This window comes from Pelophylax lessonae (genome assembly GCF_965119305.1).
Source record: "Pelophylax lessonae genome assembly, chromosome: 1".
Lineage (NCBI taxonomy): Eukaryota > Metazoa > Chordata > Amphibia > Anura > Ranidae > Pelophylax > Pelophylax lessonae.
The window spans coordinates 5,716,842-5,738,717 of NC_138768.1; the positions used below are offsets into that span (position 1 = coordinate 5,716,842).

At 46.5% G+C, this 21,876-nt stretch overlaps 1 pseudogene across 1 annotated transcript in view; it reads left to right on the forward strand.

Moving 5' to 3' along the window:
• Positions 1-21,876, forward strand: part of LOC309567775 (vomeronasal type-2 receptor 26-like) — a 411,836-nt pseudogene that overhangs the window by 92,058 nt on the left and 297,902 nt on the right. The gene's annotated exons all lie outside the window — the stretch shown is intronic.

Here is a 21,876-nt window from a genome sequence, read left to right on the forward strand (position 1 = left end):
CAACGTAATTTTCAAACTTTTTTAAAACTTTTCAAACTCTTCATGCTCTTCAAGGTCCAAATCTTGTGGACTGCCCTCCAAATCATCGTGTAGGTGTTTCTAGTGAGAGGATCTTGTGTTCTTGTCGTAACAGTTTGGTTAATTTCTGTTCCAGCATTGTTGTGCCCCTGTGTATAGAGCCGGCTCTATAACCACTGCCGCCCCGCCCACCGTACATTTACTGCGGCACTCTGCCGCTTACAGGCAAAGCAAAGTAGACCTACGTCGCTCGCCCACGAGACTATAGGGGGCGAGCGCGCGCCGCCGGTGGCGCGCTCCCGCCCCCGCTCATTCCCTAGGGAGCCAGCACGTGTGACTGGTGGCTCCGATGACCGCTGGCCACTCGCGATCTCCCGCAGCAGAGGGAGAAAGACAAATGGCTGATGTAAACACACCCATGTCTCTGTGGTTACAGAGACTATAGGGGGCGAGCGCGTGGCGCCGGTGGCGCGCTCCCGCCCCCGCTCGTTCCCTGCCATCCCCGCATGTGTGACTGACGGCTCCAATGTCCGCCGGCCACTCACGATCTGCCTCAGGAGAGGGAGAAAGACAGACGGCTGATGTAAACACAATCGTCTGTCATTCTCCCTTAGATCATCGCAGAGGCTACGTGATCCTGCTATATAGGACCGTATGTCTCTGTGATGATCTAACAAGCCACGCCCCCTGACAGTTAGAATCACTCCCCTAGGGACACACTTAACCCCTTAATCACCAATAAAGTTAACCCCTTCCCTGCCAGTGTCATTTTTACAGTAACAGTGCATATGTATAGCACTGATTACTGCAGTAATGTCACCGGTACCCCAAAAGTGTCAAAAATGTCAGTCAGGGGTCCGATCTGTCCGCCGCAATGTCGCAGCCCCACAAAAAAAAATCGCAAATCGGCGCCATTACTAGTTAAAAAAAAAAAACAATAAAAATGGCATAAATCTTTCCCGTAGTTAGTAAACGCAATAACTTTTGCGCAAACCAATCAAAATACGCTTATTGCGATTTTTTTTTACCAAAACAAATTGGCCTAAAATGTTAAAAAAATTTGATTTTTACATTTTTTTTGAGAATTTCATATAAAAAAATGTGAAAAATATTGTTATTTTTTCAAAATTGGCGCTCTTTTTTTGCTTATAGTGCAAAAAATAAAAATCGCACAGGTGATGAAATACCACCAAAAGAAAGCTCTGTTTGTGGGAAAAAAAGGACGTAAATTTTGTTTGGGTACAGCGTCGCAGGACCGCGTAATTGTCAGTTAAAGTAACGCAGTGCCGAATCGCAAAATAGGGCCCTGGTCATTGAGCAGCCAAATCCTCCGGGGCTTAAGTGGATAAAGACACGGTGTGACCAGTTTAGTGTGGAGGAAATCAGATGGCCTGAGCAGACCACTGACACCATTCCTACTGAATGTACAATATTTGGGATGAATTGGAGCACCAGTGCGCCAGATCTTCCCATTCAATATCAGTACCCGGTCTCTTTTTTGCCTAAATAGTCATAAAATACCTTCTATACACTCCAAAGTATTGTGGAAAGATTTCCTAATAGAGTTAAATAGACACAATGAGAGGGGAAACTCCATAATAATGAGTGTGGTGGGATGGTCAGGTGACCACTAACGTTCGGCCGTATAGTTTATATGTTTTGTAAAATTCCATGAATAATTTGCACTACTTGGCACTTGGCAAGTGTAATTAGACTTTAGATTACATTAGTTATACAGAGAGAATCGTATCTTACACAAACTGAATGGCACTTTAACCACTTGCCGACTGCCTAACGTCTATCTACGTCGGCAGTCAGCCCCTCACAGGCAAAGTGACGTCGCTAGCCTGTCAGGCTCTAGGGAGCGAGCGCGCGCCGCCGGAGGCACACTCCCGCTCGCTCACGGACCCCCCCTCCTGCGCCTGTGAGCGGCAGACCCGATGTCCGCCTGTCACTCGCGATCGTCGGTTACACCGGGAGAAAGGCAGGCGGCTGATGTAAACAAAGCCGCCTGTCATTCTCCCCTGTGTAACAGCAGAGATCATACGGTCCTGCTATGTAGGACCGTAGATCTCTGCTGTTACAAGAAAAGCCACATCCAATCACAGTTAGAAACACGCCCCTAGGGACACACTTAACCCCTCCTTCTCCAATAAAGTTAATCCTTTCCCTGCCAGTGTCATTTTTACAGTAACAGTGCATACGTATAGCAATGATTACTGTAGTAATGTCACTGGTACCCCCAAAAGTGTCAAAAATGTCAGTTAGGGGTCCTGTTACGGAACAGGGCACCCCTGAGCAGGTACCTCCGTTGACAGATGCTCCTAGTGCTTCCCGAGGGCTCCAAGCACTCCACCAGACACCGTAAGCACTTCAGACTCCACGAACCGCCACAGCTTGGTTAGGGTCTTGGCATCTCCTACCCACCCTGGACCAACGACAAGGCTCCAGGTTCCTGTGGGTGAACCTCTCTTTCCCCAGAGAGTGCAGCACGAACAAGCTCTACACAAGCTCTTACAAGAGCTTAGTGATTCTCTAAGGGAATATGGAAGACCATAGCAATCCCTGCAGCAGATTCCCCCAATAACGAGACAAAGCTCCGAGATGAGGGTAAAACAGGAACAACATTTATTGGAAGAACAGAGCACACTTTTATACAGAAATTGGAACATCCCTCCCCCAACAACCGCTTTCCCATTGGTCAATTGCAAAGCACTTACAGTCCTCACCAAGGTCCTCTCCAGCCCATGCAAATGAGGGCTTGAAAATGAGTCAATAGTGATTGGTCAGATAGCTTTGACCAATGCAAGGAGACAGAAGCCCCAGGGGGCAATCAATGTACACAACAGTCAGACACAGAACAATGGTTCCCTAGCGAGCCCTCAATACACATCACTCTGAGTGTCAATAGACCGCCCGTCTCCTCAGAACTTCCTGTAATGCCCATATTAGGAGTTAGCTTCCTGTTCCTTACAGTTTACAGGAATACATTTTAGCTTCCAGGAGAGGCAAGGCTCCATTAGCCACATGTTTAAAGAAACACAAAAAGACACAAAAATGCATAACTCCCAGTCTACTGAACAGAACCCCTACATTCAACCCATCCCCAGATAGCCTGGATCTGAGCGCTCAACATATCCAAACAGCGCTCAGATGCCACAAACACAGTCAAATCGCCATGGAGCCAAAGTCTTTTAAAGTCTGGTCCATAGTCCAAAGGCAGCAGGTGGGCAACCAGGCTCCTCCAATCCAATGTGGCGAGACTGGTCTCGTCACAGGTCCGATCTGTCCGCCGCAATGTCGCAGTCCCGCAAAAAAAGGCGCAGATCGCCGCCATTACTCGTTAAAAAAAAAAAACAATAAAAATGACAAAAATCTTTCCCTTAGTTAGTAAACGCAATAACTTTTGCGCAAACCATTTAAAATACGCTTTTTGCGATTTTTTCTTACCAAACATATGTAGCAGAAAACAAATTGGCCAAAAATGTTAAAAAATTTAGATTTTTACATTTTTTGGGGGGAGAATTTCATATAAAAAATGTGAAAAATATTGTTATTTTTTCAGAATGATCACTCTTTTTTTTGTTTATAGTGCAAAAAGTAAAAATCGCACAGGTGATCAAATACCACCAAAAGAAAGCTCTGTTTGTGGGAAAAAAAGGACGTCAATTTCGTTTAGGTACAGCATTGCACGACTGCGCAATTGTCCGTTAAAGTCACGCAGTGCCGAATCGCAAAATAGGCCCTGGTCTTTTAGCAGCCAAATCCTCCGGGGCTTAAGTGGTTAATATGAACTCTTGGAAGCCTTAAGAGGGATGTGTAGTTAAAAACCCGCACCTTAACCCTTTAACTGACAGGTCTGTACGCCGTATGGACCTACATCACTGCTTACAGCTGGCCAGCCTCAAAAATCCTTAAAAGTGTCAGCTAGATATGAGCTGTACAATCAGATTGAGGACGTCTGCGCTCACCATCTTCCAAAAATGGCTGCAGTATGAACTTGTGTGGAGTGCAGTAATAGAAAGTCCATCCTTAAACCATGGATCAGCTGAGCTTCTCTTGTGATAAGAGGCCGGCTCAGGTGCAAAGTATCAAATGGGAGGGAAAGATCCTTCAGGGATGGATGGATAGGCTGAGCCACAAAAAATGCAAGGATAACTGTGTGTGGTGAGGGACCAAGCCCAGACAGGGGAATGAGGCAGTAAAGTACTCACTGTGCGGTGGGTGAAAACACTGCGGGTGACAAGTCACTCTGGCCTCCCCTGTCTGGGCTCAGTCCTGCTCCCAGGGCCGGTGCTTCCACTAGGCAAACTAGGCAGCCGCCTAGGGCGTATTGCCACCTAGGGGCGCAGCCAGGAGTCGGCACTCTCTCTCCATCATGAATGATTATTGTGAGCTGAGGGGAGAGGTGGCGGTAGGGGAGGAAGAAGGGACAGAGAAAGATGCCAGGATCCCCAACTGTGACATGGAAAAACATCAGGGTCTGACATAGAGGAACATTGGGGTCACTGAGTATGACAGCATGACATGGAGGAACACGGGGGTCCCTGGGTGTGACATGGAGGAACATCAGGGTCAGTGGGTATGACAGCATGACATGGAGGAATATTGGGGTCCAAAGGTGTGACATGGAAAAACATCAAAGTCCCTGGGTGTGACACGGAGGGACATTAGGGTCCCCGGATGTGACATGGAGGAATGGAGGAATATGGGGGGTCACTGGGTATGAAAGCATAACATGGAGGAACCATCGGATCAGGGTCACTGGGTATGACATAGAGGAGTTTTTAACCCCTTCCCTTTTTTTGGGGGGGCGCAAGGGCGTAAAATAGTCTAGCACCGGCCCTGCCTGCTCCACACACAGTTATCCTGCATTTGATGTGGCTCAGCCTATCCATCCATTCCTGAGGGATCTTTCCCTCCCATGGCTATTTATTTGATATTTCACACCTGAGCTGGTCCCATATCACAAGAGAAGCTCAGCTGATCCATGGTTTAAAGTGGAGTTCCGGCCACAACATTTTTTTTTCAATAAAAATACCCCCGGGACAGTCAGGGTTGGTACATTCCACAATGGATAGCTTCTGTACTGTCCCGGGTCGCACTTTTACCTTTTAGAAGAAATACTCACCTTGAAAATGTCTTCTCCAGCGCTGCCATCTTGGCTGTGGAACTTCTTGGCCTTCTACACAAAGACTATCTGAACACGGATTTTAACCACAACTCTTCCAAGGGCAGATTTGAAACCAAATAGCGTCCGTTTATGACCAACATTCTTCCCCCACGAGAAATGGATTTATACAATAAGACCTTCACATATTATAGAGACCCTTGCTCTGACCTCAACAGATCTGGTGATACCTAAATACAGCATCGCACCATTCTCTCCCTTCTTCACCTTCCCTCCCCTTCCATGAATTCTCTCTCAAAGTCACAGTTTCTAAAGATCCATCCAACTATAGATTTTCTTGTGCATTATATTATCTGGCTTAGACTATGTATCGGTCTAGTTCCCATGGACCCTCTTCATTTCTTTCTTCCCCCCCCCCATTTCTTTCTATTATTACATACGTAGTTACTTTCTACTTATCTGTAGTTGATTATCTTAACCACTTTACCACCGGAGGATTTTGCTGTCCTACGTCCAGGCCACTTTTTGCGATTCGGCACTGTGCGACTTTAACTGACAATTGCACGGCTGTGCAACGCCGTACCCAAACTAAATTGATGCCCTTTTTTTCTCACAAACAGAGCTTTCTTTTGGTGGTATTTGATCACCTGTGCGATTTTTACTTTTTGCGCTATAAACAAAAAAAAGAGCGTAAATTTTGAAAAAATAACAATATTTTTCACATTTTTTTATATGAAATCCCCCCCCCCCCCCCCAAAAAAAAAATGTAAAATCAATTTTTTTTTTAACATTTTAGGCCAATTTGTTTTCTGCTACATATGTTTGGTAAAAAAAAATTGCAAAAAGCGTATTTTGATTGGTTTGCGCAAAAGTTATTGCGTTTAGTAACTAAGGGAAAGATTTCTGTCATTTTTGTTGTTTTTTTTTTTTTTAACGAGTAATGGCGGCGATCTGCGATTTTTTTTGCGGGACTGCGGCATTGCGGCGGACAGATCGGACCCTTAACTGACATTTTTGGGGTTACCAGTGACATTACTACAGTAATCAGTGCTATACATATGCACTGTTACTGTAAAAAATGACACTGGCAGGGAAGGGGTTAACTTTATTAGAGATCCAGGGGTTAAATGTGTCCCTAGGGGCGTGTTTATAACTGTGATTGGCTGTGGCTTGATGTGTAAGAACAGAGATCAACGGTCCTACATAGCAGAACCGTGTGATCTCCAAACTTACACAGGGAAGAATGACAGGCGGCTTTGTTTACATTAGCCGCCTGCCTTTCTCCCGGTGTAACGTACGATCGCGAGTGACTGGCGGACATTGGGTCCGCCGGGCACACACGCGGGGGGGTCTGTGACCGAGCGCGAGCGTGCCTTCGGGGGTGCGCACTCGCTCCCTAGAGCCTCACAGGCTAGCGACGTAGACCTATGCCACTTTGCCTGTGAGGGGCTGACTGCCGCAGTAAATAGTCGTGCGGCGGTCGGCAAGCGGTTAAGGATGGACTTTCTATTACTGCACTCCACACAAGTTCATAATGCAGCGATTTTTGGAAGATGGTGAGTGCAGACGTCCTCAATCTGTTTATACAGCTCATATCTAGCTGACACTCCTGAGGTTTCCTCTGTCTCACTGCGGCCAGCTTGGCACGCTGTGCAGCTTTCTGTAACTTGATCATTTTGTTATTCATTGTGGTGTATGAGTGATCCCGGGTTGTGTGTTTTTTAGCGGCAAAATTGTCATATTAACCCTTCTGTGCAGTCAGCTCTTATCATTATCTATGTTTGATTTTATTGTTTATTTATTTTTTACTAGTACTGGCGGCGATCTGCAATGTTTTTGCAGGACTGCAACATTGCAGCGGACAGATCGGACCACCAACTGACATTTTTGACACTTTTGGTGGGATTAGTGACATTACTACAGTAATCAGTGCTAAAAATATGCACTGTCACTGTACTAATGACACTGGGAGGGAAGGGGTTAACACTGTTGGTGATCAAGGGGTTAAATGTGTGCCTCATGCTTACTGACGTGTGTGTGGGGGGAAGGGGTTGTGTGACACAGACACAGATCGCAGGTTCAGCTATGCTGAATCCCATAATCTCCTCCTGTCTGTCACAGAGAAGATCCACCTGCTTTGTTTACACAAGCGGGCAGATTTCCTCACTCTTTCCCCGACGATCGGGGAAGAGCGGCGGTGATCACCGCCTCTCCTTCCCTGGCCCGACCCCACTTTTCACACCTGCCCAATCCGAGTACTCCACATTTATCACCACCCTCTGGACTCGCCCCTGCAGCCAGTTCTCTATCCAGTGTAAGGGGTTGGCTCAGTAGCGGGTGTGGGTGACCCCTTGGGGGGGGTTTGTTACACAGAGAGACAGCCGAGGAGTCTATGGTTTATTCTTCCAATTTGCTGGAAACAAGTGCAAGCATCCAAACAGCATAAATCAAACAAACATAAAATAAACCCTGGCCACTTGGGGCGTCTACCTTCACAACACAGGAACCTACCTATGGAGTCTGTCCCAACCTACTGCTGGGCAGACACTGCTGGTCATACAGCAGAAAACCAATAGTCTATTTGTTTTCTTTTCACACAGAAAAAGTCACCGCCACCTCACCTTCAGAAGTCTCTCAGCTCACTGCTCTCCTGAACGCACACAGCCTCAGGATGCAGCAATCAGTAGTCATCCTCTGGATAACTTATAGAGGCCTTAATTGCCTCATTCTGAATAGCTGAAGCTTTTTCAATGTCCTTAACCACTTAAGCCCCGGAGGATTTGGCTGCTAAAAGACCAGGGTTTTTTTGTGATTTTTTACTGCGTGACTTTAACGGACAATTGCGCGGTCGTGCGATGCTGTACCTAAACGAATTTGACGTCCTTTTTTTCCCACAAACAGAGCTTTCTTTTGGTGGCATTTGATCACCTGTGCGATTTTTTGATCATGCGCTATAAACAAAAAAAGAGCGTAAATTTTGCAAAAATAACAATATTTTTCACATTTTTTTATATGAAATTCCCCAAAAAAAAAAGTAAAAATCAAAATGTTTTAACATTTTCGGCCAATTTGTTTTATGCTACATATGTTTGGTAAAAAAAAATCGCAAAAAGCGTATTTTGATTGGTTTGCGCAAAAGTTATCGCGTTTACTAACAAAGGGAAAGATTTTTGTCATTTTTGGTGTTTTTTTTTAACGCGTAATGGCGGCGATCTGAGATTTTGCATGCTCACCGCCTGTTTTTGTTTTAACCTCATTTTTGCCGACAAATGCGCTGCAACTGCATGCATTTCACGCAGTTTTAGGGCGTTTGTGGCGCTTCCCCATTCATTTGAATGTGGAGAGTTCGGCAGGTGGCATCACTACAAGGCAGGTCAACTTTGCCACGGGCGCAAAGCGTTGCAGCCCCAGCGTGTAAACAGCCCCATCCGCTCCCTATTTCAGCTTGCGGTGTATGGTTGGTGGGTGGCAGAAGCGCAGCTCAATAATGCATTTTTTCTGCCCCCTGCCCAACCATAATTCTTAATAAAGCTACTACAGGGCCGGGTTTAGCTGCAGAGAAAAAAAAAATATCTCTGTTGAATGATGGAAATAGCATGCAGGTTTGCACCAAAGCACAATTTCAAACCGGCATTTCAGCCAGACTTCGGAGGTGATTTAACCACTTAAGCCCTGGAAGATTTTACCCCCTTCCTGACCAGGGCCTATTTTGCGATTCAGCACTGCGTGATTTTAACGGGCAATTGGGCGGTCGTGCGACGCTGTACTGAAATGAAATTGACGTCCTTTTTTTCCAACAAACAGAGCTTTCTCTTGGTGGTATTTCATCACCTGTGCGATTTTTTGATCATGCGCTATAAACAAAAAAAGAGTGACAATTTTGCAAAAATAACAATATTTTTCACATTTTTTTTATATGAAATTCCCCCCCAAAAAAATGTAAAAATCAAAATTTTTTAACATTTTAGGCCAATTTGTTTTCTGCTACATATGTTTGGTAAAAAAAATCGCAATAAGCGTATTTTGATTGGTTTGCGCAAAAGTTATTGCGTTTAGTAACTAAGGGAAAACGGAAAATTTATATCAAATACTTACCGTAATTTTCCTTTCCTGATGGACTCCATGGCAGCATACGTATCGGGTTTGGCCCCGCCTCCAAACCTACCCATAGGACATCACTCCCATAAATCTTTGCACCTGTTCAGCACACGTGTTCTGTAACTATCCTCCTCAGAATCCGGGAGGGTACTCCTGCTGCCATGGAGTCCATCAGGAAAGGAAAATTACAGTAAGTATTTGATATAAATTTTCCGTTTTCCTGACAGACTCCATGGCAGCATACGTATCGGGAAATAACTCGCCGTACACAAAAGGGTGGGCAGGTGCTGAACAAAAGTTTAATTTTACTCTGTCAAACAGACAGGACTTGTAAACCAAAGTTAACAGAAGAAAGAGCCGCCGGCTCAACACAGAAGAGAGACAAAAAAGTATTTATAGAGGACCAGGACGCCGCTCTACAAATCACTTCAGGGGAGACGTGTCTGGACACTGCCCAGGGCGTAGAGACACTCCGAATTGAATGAGCCGTAATCGCCACTGAAGGGGTCAAGCCCTTAGCCCTATAAGCTTATTGGATAGTTTGGATGATCCAAGAAGAGATGGACCTTGAAGAAGCCCGAAGACCCTTGTTCTTTCCACTGAAAGTGACAAACAAATAATTGACTGTCGAAAGGAGACCGTAGCTTCCAGATACTGCTTGAGGCAATTTCCAACATCCAGCGGATGGACAGAAGAACCTTCTTCTTGCCTAAAGGTAGGCAGAACTACCTGGTGGAGCCCCGTACTTTAGGGGGAGGGCGGCCGGCGTGTAGACGCAGCTGTCTCTCTCCCCCTCAGGTGGTGCATTCATGTACGGAGGGAGGGGGGGCTTTTGTTTCCTCCACCAGGACCCAATTGACTGCGGGGGTTTTTACTCCCAAACGGGACTCCCGGGATGGCAATAGCGGAAACCTAGTACTAACGGAATTGGGTAAGTGGGGTGGTGTGTACTTCCTCTCCCTTCCCGGCCCCCTCCCCTTGTAATGGGCTAAATTTATTATTGGCTTTCATGTTGCGGAGTGACCTGAGGCAAGTTGCCTAATTAAGCTTAATTATATATGGTTATATATCTTTTAAGCGCTGTCACTAGTTTATTTGTGGGAAGATGCAGGGTATATAGGTGTGGTAATGTGGATCCCTATACACAGCACTTCTATGTGCTGTGGGCCTCCCCACGCCCTGCTTTCTTCCTTCCCCTCCTTCCTTTCCCCCTTTTTTTCTTCCTCCCTTTTTTTTCCCCTCCCTTCTTCCCCCCCCCTTCTTTCTTTTATTCTCCCTCTTTTCTCCCTTTTCCCTCCCCCCCCCCTGTTTCTTCCTCCCTTTCTTTCCCTTTTTCCCCCCCTCCCCCCCTTTCTCCCCTAAACCCCCTCCCCCTGTAAGGTTCTGGCACTCTCAGTGCCTCCTATCACATCATTTCCGGGTGCTTTCCATCTACCTAGATAGATGAAGCACATATAGGTGTGTTTCCCTTTAAGAGTGCTGACATCATCACTGAGCGCCGGACTGAACAGCTATTTAAATCACCAGCTTTCACTCACATGTGTTCGTTCAACCTGCTGTGTGCCTAGATGTGCCTTGATGCTAACCTGTCTTGAAGCTCTCATGCTTGCAAGCATACCTCGCTGTTGGAACCACGCTGCGCTGATCCCTGTATCCCGCTACCGGATCATCCGCTCTTGTCGAACCTCTCCTCTGCTACATTTCTACTAGTGATAAGTACCCCACAGGGGAAACCTCAATAACCTTCATACTAAAGCTTACACTGTCTAGCTCTGCATACTAAGGACTGTTACTACATCTGCACTATCTAGATTGCTAGCTCTTGAGCCTACTATCATCTGCTCTTGCACTGGGTTGGTCTCTCCTGTATGTTCACCTGCTATTCTATCATCTGCTACCATACATGATTGCTAACCTATCTGCATCCCACCTGTTACTATCTCATTCTCAAGAACATTCCTCTCAAGTGTCTGTCACCTATCGTCTCAACTCAACCTGTCTCTTCAGCCTATCACCTCTATACTACTATATACATAGATCACTCCAGGAACATCTTATTGAGTGTGTATATTTGTATGCTGAATTGAGATCATCCACACATGATGAGTCTTTGGGAGTTGGGAATGGTGTCTCAGCGTTTCTCTACATGACTACTGAAGTGGAATATTTCTGCAGCTGTAAATCCACATCATATATAAAAACGCAGGAGCGTTACAGATTGAACGAACCAGATAAAATGGATTCAGCAGAAATGACCACTCAGGTGACACAGTTAACACAACAAGTAACTGCGTTAATACACGCACTTACTGAATTAAAAGAAGACAATCAGGCTCTGATGCAGCAGGTGGCCAGACTGACACAGCCTACTGCTGCTCAACCCCCAGAACCTCTTGTCCATCTACCAGACAGGTTTGATGGTTCCCGTTCCTCTTTTCTTTTTTTTCGTATGGATTGTGAGCTCCTATTTATCCTTAAACCCAGGACCTATCATAATGATTTTATTAAAGTGCATGCTGCCATTAATTTGCTTTCTGGCAAAATGAAAACGTGGGCATACGAGAAACTGCAAGAAAAAAGTCCGATCCTAGACAATTGGGAATCATTTGCAATTGCGATGCACTCCCAGTGTCTCCCCTCCCAAAAATCTACTCCTAAACCTGCTCCAGGTAACCACAGACCCCGGCTACCTAGGGAAAAAAGGAAACCAAATGAATATGGTGATCCTGCCTGGTCATGGTCCAAGCCTGCCTTAAACAGTCAGCCTTGTCACTCTGACACATCTCATTTGAACCCTGATCCTACAGAGATGGATGAGGAGCCTATGGAGATTGGTGCCGTACATACTAAGTTGTCCTTACAAAAAAAAAAAAGATCACAGGAGAATCTGTGGCCTTTGTTTTTATTGTGGAGAAGGGGGACATTTCATTACATCCTGCCCAACCCGACCCCCTAGGCCTAAGGCTCTCCCAATGGAGGCCAGGCGAATCCAGACTGTTTTCCCTGAAAAACAGCCTGGAGATTACCAAGGTTGTTGTCAGCCCTGTCCCCGTCCTATATCAAAAAAGGGCACCCAGCCTTTGACAAATATTGGAATAGAAATTCCTTCAACTCCAGTGAACTCGATACCACGTTCTAAAAAACCTCCTGAGGATACTCTTATTTTTGCAAGTACATTTCTAGCTTCCAATGAAAACATTGAGATTCTTGCACCTGACTGCGTACGCACTTCTAATGGCACAGTGGTATGTAGGAAGGATCTGAGGATGTTTGAAGAAGCATTGGTTGCTATGATTACTAGGATTACTTCGGATGGTTATGCGTCCGATTCTAGTGAGGGGTTCATGTAGCAGACACCCTAACAACAAGTGATCCAATTCTCACATTGGTTACCAACCTGATCCGATTCTCGTATCGGCAACAAGTGATCCGATTCTCGCATCGGTTACCAACCTGATCCGATTTTCATATCGGCAACAAGTGATCCGATTCTCACATCGGTTACCAACCTGATCCGATTCTCATATCGGCAACTAGTGATCCGATTTTCATATCGGCAACAAGTGATCCGATTCTCAGATCGGTTATCAACCTGATCCGATTCTCATATCGGCAACAAGTGATCCGATTCTCACATCGGTTACCAACCTGATCCGATTCTCGTATCGGCAACAAGTGATCCGATTCTCGCATAGGTTACCAACCTGATCCGATTCTCATATCGGCAACTAGTGATCCGATTTTCATATCGGCAACAAGTGATCCTATTCTCAAATCGGTTACCAACCTGATCCGATTTTCATATCGGCAACAAGTAATCCGATTCTCAAATCGGTTACCAACCTGATCCGATTTTCATATCGGCAACAAGTGATCCGATTCTCAGATCGGTTACCAACCTGATCCGATTCTCATATCGGCAACAAGTGATCCGATTCTCACATCGGTTACCAACCTGATCCGATTCTCATATCGGCAACTAGTGATCCGATTTTCATATCGGCAACAAGTGATCCGATTCTCACATCGGTTACCAACCTGATCCGATTCTCATATTGGCAACAAGTGATCCGATTCTCACATCGGTTACCAACCTGATCCGATTCTCACATCGGCAACAAGTTTTTTTTTTGTCCGATTTTCACATCGGCAACCAGTCTTATCCGATTCTCGTATCGGCAACCAGTCTTATCCGATTCTCGTATCGGCAACCAGTCTTATCCGATTCTCGTATCGGCAACCAGCCTTATCCGATTCTCGTATCGGCAACCAGTCTTATCCGATTCTCGTATCGGCAACCAGTCTTATCCGATTCTCGTATCGGCAACCAGCCTTATCCGATTCTCGTATCGGCAACCAGTCTTATCCGATTCTCGTATCGGCAACCAGTCTTATCCGATTCTCGTATCGGCAACCAGTATTTTCCGATTCTTATATCAACAACCAGCCTTAGAGGCCTTCCGGAGCCGGCCTTACGGGGGGGGGGGTACTGTAAGGTTCTGGCACTCTCAGTGCCTCCTATCACATCATTTCCGGGTGCTTTCCATCTACCTAGATAGATGAAGCACATATAGGTGTGTTTCCCTTTAAGAGTGCTGACATCATCACTGAGCGCCGGACTGAACAGCTATTTAAATCACTAGCTCTCACTCACATGTGTTCGTTCAACCTGCTGTGTGCCTAGATGTGCCTTGATGCTAACCTGTCTTGAAGCTCTCATGCTTGCAAGCATACCTCGCTGTTGGAACCACGCTGCGCTGATCCCTGTATCCCGCTACCGGATCATCCGCTCTTGTCGAACCTCTCCTCTGCTACATTGCTACTAGTGATAAGTACCCCACAGGGGAAACCTCAATAACCTTCATACTAAAGCTTACACTGTCTAACTCTGCATACTAAGGACTGTTACTACATCTGCACTATCTAGATTGCTAGCTCTTGAGCCTACTATCATCTGCTCTTGCACTGGGTTGGTCTCTCCTGTATGTTCACCTGCTATTCTATCATCTGCTACCATACATGATTGCTAACCTATCTGCATCCCACCTGTTACTATCTCATTCTCAAGAACATTCCTCTCAAGTGTCTGTCACCTATCGTCTCAACTCAACCTGTCTCTTCAGCCTATCACCTCTATACTACTATATACATAGATCACTCTAGGAACATCTTATTGAGTGTGTGTATTTACTTGCTGAATTGAGATCATCCACACATGATGAGTCTTTGGGAGTTGGGATTGGTGTCTCAGCGTTTCTCTACATGACTACTGAAGTGGAATATTTCTGCAGCTGTAAATCCACATCATACATAAAACGCAGGAGCGTTACACCCCCTCCCCCCCCTCCCCCTGTTTATCCCAACTGTGACGCCATGTTAATATGTCCTCTCAGCCCTAAATCGTCTTCCTTTGGTCATTTATTTCTCAGATGGTACCCCCTCGGTCTGCTCTGGACCTGCTCGGTGGTGAGGGAGGATACCCCTTTGAATGCACCCTGAGGGTACGGGACTTGGCACCTTCCCCTGTCTCCTTGAGTGAGAGATCTTAGGGTTGGCTCACCCTGATATCCTCGCTCGGTTGCATCCCTTCTATTTGTGGCCCTGTGTGGTTTGTAGCGCGGCCAGCATTCTCAGCCTTCTGTTCAAGCACTTTACAGCACAAGTACTTTGGTGAGCATCAAGTAACCTGGAGTGAATATATGTCCAAATGTTTATATATGCATGTTGTATCTTGTGATAGTTTGTAACTTATCACCCCTTTTTTCTCTCTATGTTAGTAAACCAAGGATCATCAAAAAGGTCTTTGAAAAAGCGCCATTCATGCGAAACGCGTCAGACCGATCCTATCTGGTTACAATTACGGCAATTGTACTGTGTTTATTTTTTAATACTGTCATGTGTGGAGTTGGCTCCATTTTTATATATACATATGTATGTCAATCACTACAATAAAGTTTATATATTTTTTACTTCAGTTGTCAAACTGCTGTTTTACAGCGACTTTGGTGCTCCAAACTAGATGGTTGTGTCAGCCTCCTTATCATCCCTTTAACTGTTTAGAGGTACAGTGAGGGCTTCCCCTTCCTTAGGGACAGGGCCCCACTGTCCCCCTTACACCTTTTCCAATAATTTACCTGGGATTGGAGTCAGTTCACACCAATATTCTACTAGTTTATCCAACAATACCTGTTTTCTTTAGGTAGGCAGAACTATTTCCGTGTTTTCATGAAAAACTGAAGTAACCTTTGGTCTAGCCTCCAGCATAGGGATTAATACTACCCTGTCTGGAAAGAAGGTTAGAAAGGGCTCCTGTGCCCCTAAAGCTCCGATTTCAGAGACTCTCTTGTAATGGCTACCAGGAACACGGTCATCAATGTCAACTCCTTGATGGTAAGAGTTTCATCTGTGTCACGTAATTGTTGTGATAGAAAGTCCAGAACTAAGGGGAGATCCCATTTGGGAAACCTTGGCTTCTTCTGGGGCCTGAGTCTCATTGCCCCTTTGAAGAATTGTCGGACTAGCGTATGGGTAGCCCAAGAAATGCCGGTAAAGGCTGAAATAGCCGACACCTGAACTCTCAGAGAACTCACTGATAGAGGAAGATCTAGACCAGACTGTAGAAAGTTTAGCACATCCTGAATCCTGATGGATGAATGAGGGTTGAACCTAGTGGCCAGATGAGAGGAAAATCTTGACCAAATTCTCTCATACACTTTATTAGTTGAACTCCCTCTGGCACTCAAAAGTGTAGAGATGGCCTCTTCAGAGCACCCTAAGGCTTGCAGCCTTCCCCTCTCAACAGCCAAACCTTCAGATGCAGCCGGGCTGGACAAGGATGCAATATGGTGCCTTGAGATAGTAGATCTTGCATGAGAGGCAGCGGAATCGTTTCCTGAACGCTGAGAAGTGTTAGCAGAGGGAACCAAGGCCTGTTGGGCCAGAATGGAATCACCGCCACTATTTCCGCTGCTTCCGACCTGAGTTCCTGGAGAAACTGAAGGATTATGGGAACTGGGGGAAAGGCATATGCCCTGTTGAACCTCCAACAATCCGTGAGGGCGTCCAACCCCAGAGCCTGAGGATCCCTGAACCTCGCACAGTATTTTTTCAACCTGCGGTTGCGAGGAGAGGCAAACAGGTCTACCCCTGGGGAGAACCCCAGGCTCAGGATCCACTCGAAGACCTCCTCGTGGAGAGATCACTCGTTGTTGTCCAACTGCACACGAGATAGAAAGTCGGCTTGGACACCTTGGACTCCCGGAACATACACTGCTGACAGGTCAGACAAGTTCTTTTGAGCCCAGACCTTAATTGGCTCCACCTTTCGCAGCAAGGACCAACTGAGTGTCCCTCATTGCTTCCTTATGTATGCGACTGCTGAGGTGTTGTCCAGTCTTAGCATCACTGGAAGACCTTTTGTCAAGTGAGGGAACGCTTTCAGAGCTTGAAGGGCCGCCAGTAGCTCCAGAATGTTGAACATTATCCCCTGGGAGGGGAATTTCCATTTGCCCTGAGCCACTTCCGAGAGGCAATGAGCCCCCCAACCTGTGCTGCTGGCATCCGATGTTATCACAACCCATGAGGTCTGTACAAGAGAATGGCAGCACAGAAGATGCTCCCGCTGCAGCCACCATGGAAGACTTGCTCTCATGGCTGGGGTCAGGAAGATGGTATGAACCAAATGCCAGGTATCCCATTGACGAAGAAAGCCTTTTTGAAAAGGCCAAATTTTCCATAGAGCCCACTTTACCATGGGAGCTACAGCCACCATGGTCCCGATTATTCTCAAGCACTGATGCGCTTGGAGGTGAGGTGATGCGAGGGCACGGAGAATCCTGTCCCTGACCACCGTGATTTTCTCCTCCGGAAGGGACACTGTCGCTGTTAGTGTATTGAACAAGGCCCCGAGGTAGACGAGAGACTGGGTGGGAATTAGATGAATTTTCTCTAGATTTAGCAGCCACCCAAACATCTGAAGGGTGGACACCACCTGGTCCAGGTGCTTCAACAGCTGACATTTGTCTTGGGACAAAAAGAGCAGATCGTCCAAGTAATGATGTAAGCGAATGCCCTTTGTTCTCAATAGAGCTACCACAGCCAGCAAAACTTTCGAGAAGGTTCGTGGAGAAGTAGAGAGCCCGAAGGGGAGGCAAGTGAACTGAAGGTGTAATTAATTGACGGAAAACCGGAGGTATTTCTGGAAATCTTCTGCAACAGGGACATGGAAATAGGCATCCTTTAATTCTATAGACACCATCCAGTCCGCAGGTTGGACCGCCTGTTGAATAGAAAGAAGAGTTTCCATCTTGAACCTTTCCTTTCTGATGAATTGATTTAGAAAGGTCAGATCGATGACTGGCCTCCATGTTCCGTTTTTCTTGCGAACCAAGAAAAGAGGGGAGTAGATTCCCTGGCTGCACTCTGGTTCTGGTACGGAGACGACAGCCCCTTGAGAAACTAGTGACTCTATGTAGGAAAATAGTGCCTGGCGCTTCTCTCCTGAGGGTGGCAGGGAGGTAGGAAGAAACCTTGATCTTGGAGTTTCTCTGAAAATCCACTTGTGCCCGTACGTGACTGTCCTGACAGTCCAGGAGTCTCGGATTGTGGCCGCCCAGACATGCCGGAAGTGTAGCAACCGAGCCCCCACCCGACATGTCTGAGCGGGCCCAATCTCAAAAAGACTTGGTCATATCACGTTCACCGGAGGGGACACTCTTAGAAGGTTTCCGCAAGGAGGTTTGTCATGCTCTCCAGTTGCGACCAAATTCTCTGCCAGGCCTATAGGTACGGGCTTCCCTGGCACGGTCAGGAACATACCTTCTGGGTTGTCCTTTCCTTGGATTGAGAGGGCGTCGAGCCTGAGGGAGAAACCCAGACCTGCTGACCGTGGCCCTGGTTATCGCCTCATCCAGCTTATTCCCAAAGAGGGATCAGCCTCCAAAAGGAATACGGCTTTAAACTTGTTTGGAAGCTGGGTCAGCCATCCAAGGGCGGAGCCACAAAGCCCTCTTGGCCGTTACTGAGGACAGCATAACCCTGGCCAACAGACATATACGGTCAATAGATGCCTCCCCCAGAAAAAACAAAGCCATCTTAAGTTCCTGAATCGGGGAACTTCTGGCAGCCTCCTCAGAAAGGCTCCGAAAGGATTCATCCACTAAGTCAGACCACAACTCCATTGCTTTGGATAATGAGGCTAAGGCCAGTGCCGGCTTGCAGGCCATTCTCGCAGTCAGGTAGATTCTTAAGATCAGAATCCATCCTCCTATCCAAAGGATCTTTAAAGGAGGCTGTGTCCTCTTCCAGCAACAGAGTGTATGATCTACACACTCTGCTGACACCTGAAGGGTTTTCAATATGGCACCCGCTGACATCATCAAGCAGCGCCGAAAAACCCTACTGCACATGCTCCACATCATCACTGAGCATGTGCGAGAACCAAGCCTCGTTCTGAGGCGCCCGCACATGCTCAGTAGCCCTAGCCACCAGGAAATAAGGAAAGAACATACAAAACCAGCTGAAATAAAAACTTAAGCTGCCATGGAGTTAAACAAATATGACAAGCAAGGAGTACTCACAACCACCAACGAACCGCTAGCCACCAGGGATGGATGAGCATACAGCACACACCGGACTTCATAAATTTTTCAGGGTACCGGCCACCCGCAGCAGCTGGGCTTTTTGGCCAAGGTGCACGTCAGAAGAATCTTCGCCCCTGCTCCATACCCCGCAACAGCTGGGGCTTATTGGAGAACTCAATACCCGAATGGTAGAGACATCCATCTCCTGGGATCCACCTTCAGGTAGGATACAGGTAATCCATTAGGAGGACAAAAAAGGAACACGTGTGCTGAACAGGTGCAAAGATTTATGGGAGTGATGTCCTATGGGTAGGTTTGGAGGCAGGGCCAAACCCGATACGTATGCTGCCATGGAGTCTGTCAGGAAAGATTTTTGTCATTTTTATTGTTTTTTTTTTAACGAGTAATGGCGGTGATCTGCGATTTTTTTGCGGTACTGCGACATTGCGGCGGACAGATCGGACCCTTGACTGACATTTTTGACACTTTTGGGGGTACCAGTGACATTACTACAGTAATCAGTGCTATAAATATGCACTGTTACTGTAAAAATACACTGGGATGGAAGGGGTTAACTTTGTTGTAGAGGGATTGGTTAAGTGTGTCCCTAGGGGCGTGTTCCTTACTGTCATTGGATGTGGCTGTGTGTGTAACAGCACAGATCAACGGTCCTACATAGCAGGACCGAGTGATCTGTGCTTTTACACAGGGGAGAATGACAGGCGGCTTTGTTTACATTAGCCGGTTGCCTTTTTCCCTCTCTACCAGACGATCGCGAGTGACCGGCGGACATCGGGTCCGCCGGCCACACACGCCGGCTTCTTCGGGTACGAGCAGTGGCGGGAGCGTGCCTCCGGCGGCGCGCGCTCGCCCCCTATTGGCTCCCAGGCTAGTGACGTACCGGTACATCACTTTGCCTGGGAGGGGCTGACCGCCGCCGTATATAGTCGGGCGGCGGTCGGCAAGTGGTTCAAAGATATCTGTACGGGTTGATGCACAGATGTCCATTGAAATCGCCCTCAAAGTCACCAGAAGTAGTGCAGGAACGACTTTTGGGAGTCGGTGCGGCGCCACAACGATTTGGATGGTGCCGTTGCCTGCAATAGGCTCCGATTTAGCATGCGATTTGACATGTAAAAGTGCATGTCCAATCGGCCAGATGTGAACAGGGGCTCAAAGCCTGTATGAACAGTCCACAGTTTAACCACTTAAGCCCCGGAGGATTTGGCTGCTGAAAGACCAGGGGGTATTTTGCGATTCGGCACTGCGTGACTTTAACGGACAATTGCGCGGTCGTGCGACGCTGTACCTAAACAAATTTGACGTCCCTTTTTTTCCCACAAACAGAGCTTTCTTTTGGTCACCTGTGCGATTTTTACTTTTTGTGCTATAAACAAAAAAAGAGCGACAATTTTGCAAAAATAACAATATTTTTCACATTTTTTATATGAAATTCCCCCCAAAAAATGTAAAAATCAAAATGTGTTAACATTTTTAGCCAATTTGTTTTCTGCTACCTATGTTTGGCAAAAAAAATCGCAAAAAGCGTATTTTGATTGGTTTGCGCAAAAGTTATCGCGTTTACTAACAAAGGGAAAGATTTTTGTCATTTTTTGTTGTTTTTTTTTTTACGCGTAATGGCGGCGATCTGCGTTTTTTTTTTTGCAGTACTGCGACATTGCGGTGGACAGATCGGACCCTTGACTGACATTTTTGACACTTTTGGGGTTACCAGTGACATTTCTACAGTAATCAGTGCTATACATATGCAATGTTACTGTAAAATTACACTGGCAGTGAAGGGGTTAACTTTATTTGAGAGGGAGGGGCTGTGTGTGTCCCTAGGGGCGTGATTCTAACTGTGATTGGCTGTGGCTTGAGCTGTAGAAACAGTGATCAACGGTCCTACATAGTAGAACCGTATGATTATTGTTTCTACACAGGGGAGAATGACAGGCGGCTTGTTTACATAACCCGCCCTACTTTCTCCCTCTCCCCCTACGATCGCTGAGTGAGCGGCGGACATCTGGTCCGCCGGTCACACGTGCGGGGGGGGGGGTCCATGATCACGCGGGATCGGGAGCGCGCCGCCGGCGGCGCGCGCTCGCTCCCCAGAGCCTCACAGGCTAGTGACGTACCGGTACGTCACTCTGCCTGTGAGGGGCTGACCGCCGCAGTATATCTACTTGCGGCGGTCGGCAAGTGGTTAAACAGACATTTAGCATTAGGGAAAAAAATGGTGTCTTTTTGCACACAGCAGATACAGGTTTGCACCACTGATAAATAACCTATAGTAACAAAGGGTGGGATTTCTGGGAGATTTAGCAGCCATTTAGCGTCAAGAAATAAAAAATTAAACTCAAGATTTACAAAGTATACAGAGTAGCAACACAACTAACAAAGCGGTGTGCAGAGTTTACAGCGTTGGAGGTACAGAGCAGGCAGATGTTGTTGTAAGTCAATGTCTTTCTTTTTTTCCAATAGGTTTTTATTGAATTTTTAGTTCATACAGAAACATTACCCAACTCAATACCGGCACTTTTTCCCCCTTCCTGCCCGAGCCTGTCACACTTTGAATGACAATTACGTGGTCATGCAACACTGTACCCATATGAAATTTTATAATTTTTTTCCCCCACAAATAGAACTTTCTTTTGGTGGTATATGATCACCACTGTTTTTTTTTTGCTAAACAAATAAAAAAGAAAATTAAAAAAAAGAAAAAAAACTTTGTCTTTGTTTCTGTTACACAATTTTGTATAAAAGTAAGTTTTCTCCTTCACAGATGGGCATTGATGAGGTGGCACTGATAGGAGGCACTGATGGGCGCTAATAGGCAGCAATGGTAGGCACTGATGGGCAATGATGGGAACTGATAGATGGCACTGATATGCAGCACTGATGAGGAGGCACTGACAGGCATTACTGATGGGCACTGATTGGCATCCCTGATGGGCACTTATTGGCATTCCTGGTGGGTACTGTTTGGCATCCCTGGTGGGCACAGGATGGCACTCTAGGTGGGCACTGGTGGGCATCCTTGATGGG